Here is a 2,497-nt window from a genome sequence, read left to right on the forward strand (position 1 = left end):
ACCATTCGAGGAGAAGGCGTTGGGACCTTTTGAGGTGTTCCTGATACACCTACTACATTTATAGATCCAATGGGATCACATTTTCCATTAGGTTTACTCACCAGAACTGATCTAGATGCTCCAGTGTCTAAAAGGCAGTCATAGTATGAGTTCCCTACTTTTAGGGTTACATGCAGTTCATTGTTATTGGTGTAGGAGGGGATGGATAGGAACAATTGGCATTAAAGCATCATGTTATGGAAATTTAAAGGTTTCATTTTCTGATTCCAAGGTCCTTTCCCCTCCCTCGCACCTTCATAAAGATGCTTGGGCATTTCTCTGTGATGAGAGGGATTTCACTATGTTCATAATGTGGATGAGCTCCACTTTGGATGTATTGTTCTTGGATATTTTGCTGTGTATCATCTTCCTCACTGGGAATAAAATTTCTGTAATTATTTCCATTATAATTTTGATAATTGTTATATCTGTTATTACTGAAATTATCATTGAAATTAGCATTATTTCTAAAATTCCTGTTATTGAATATTTGATTCCAGTTTTGGCAATTTAACATTAAGTGGCCTTTTCATCCACATAAATAACATTTTGGTGGTTTATTTGTGGATTCTTGCAAAGGTGCTAGAGTCACTCTGTGATCTTTTCTTTCCAATTTATCTTTTAACAGATTTAACATCTCCCTAATTACTCCATTGACTCCCTGTCTCTTCATTTTTGCTCTGGTGGCCTTCAACTACATATACAGCTACTCTCCTTAATACTTTAAGGTCCATATTAGATCAATTTTGGCAGTTGATTCTAAAATAATCTCTTACGACTTTACAGAAGTTTTGTACAAACTGCTGTCTAATCTGTCTGACATCCATTTCTCTGGAAAGATCCAGTTCTATATATCTACCTCTCAGCTTAATGAGTCTGTCCATAAATTGGGAGGGAGTTTCATTGTTTTTAGCTTTCAAATTTCATCCATGTGCCTTGTCTGTCAGAACAAGCTTTCATTGCTGTTAATAATGCCTCTCTAGACTGGCATAATCTTGTGTGATCCTGTACATTGTTGGGGTTCCATTTTGGATCATTACGTGACCAATTAATTGCTTTCTTCCCTTGGGCCTGATTTGCAAGAGAGATAATCTTATTTCTCTCCCTCTCTGTAAAAAAGACTTGTAATAGGTTTTCAACATCCACCCTTTTGGGGTCACTCAATCAATTTGTTAGGGGGAAGTATACTAATGGAAGCTCTGGAGTTAGGATAGTAGGAATAACCACCTATAAATTTGAAAGTAGTTATAGCTATTGTCTCTTCTGGGCACCAGTGATTAATACAGTGTCCATCTATAGTAGATAATAAATGTTTGTTGACTTCATTTATTGACTTGTCACGAGCCATAGTTATTGATTCTCCAGGACCATCACTGCTGTTTCAGTTACTCAGAGTTTTGCTTCTTTAGTTTACATGTTAAAGTCATTTTGAATATTATTCTTTTTGATTCTGCTTATTTTATTCTGCATCAGTCCACACATAACTTCTCAAATTTTGCTTAATTCACCATTTCTTACTATATAATAATATCCTATTATGTTCATATTCTAACCCTTTTCCCAATTATTTCTCAATTGTTCATGAATATTTATTCTGTGAAATAGAGTAACAGGGCTAGAGTCAGGAAGATCATCTTTCTTTGTTCAATTTTGGCCTCAAACACTTACTAGCTGTGTGATATTCAGTAAGTCATTAACCTTGTTGGTCTCAGTTCCTCATCTGTAAAATGAACTGGAGAAGGAAATGGCAAACTACTCTAGAATTTTGCCAAGAAAATCCTGAATAGGGTCACATAGAGTTAGACATGACTGAAACAACTCAACAACATTCTCATTCTTTGCTACACCATTAAGGTTATGAATATATTATTATATATTGAACCTTTAGTCTTCTGTCTTTGATCTCCTTAGGTGAATTATCAGGTAATGTGACCAATGGGACAAATGCAATGGATTATTCAATTATTTTTCTTACGAAATTCCAAATTATTCTCAAAGAGGTTGCCTCAATCTGCAGCTCTACCTTAGTGTAATAGTATGCCCATTGATCTCCTTTCCTGCTGGGCAGCTTAATAAATATTTGCTGAGCAAACTGATCTAATTGATCTAGAGGAGTTCACTGATGTATCCATCATGACCTTGAACTTGGAGAGGAAATATGTTTTGGAAAGGGAACTGGATTAGATAAGCTGGATTCTAGAATTAATTCTACTAATGGCCAGTTAGCTGTGGAATTTGGGGGACCAACATTCTTATATTTCCCACATTTATGACTTCAGACTCCTCCCTTTTTCTCTCCTACATATCCCATTATATCCCATATATAATTAATGACCAAGTCTTGTTGTTTCTATCATTGCAACATCTCTCATATCCAAATTTTCCTCTACTCATGTAGCCATTATCTTAGGTACTTTTCACCTTTCACCTATACTATTGTAATGGCCTCCTCATTGTA

This window comes from Gracilinanus agilis, chromosome 1 (assembly GCF_016433145.1).
Source record: "Gracilinanus agilis isolate LMUSP501 chromosome 1, AgileGrace, whole genome shotgun sequence".
Lineage (NCBI taxonomy): Eukaryota > Metazoa > Chordata > Mammalia > Didelphimorphia > Didelphidae > Gracilinanus > Gracilinanus agilis.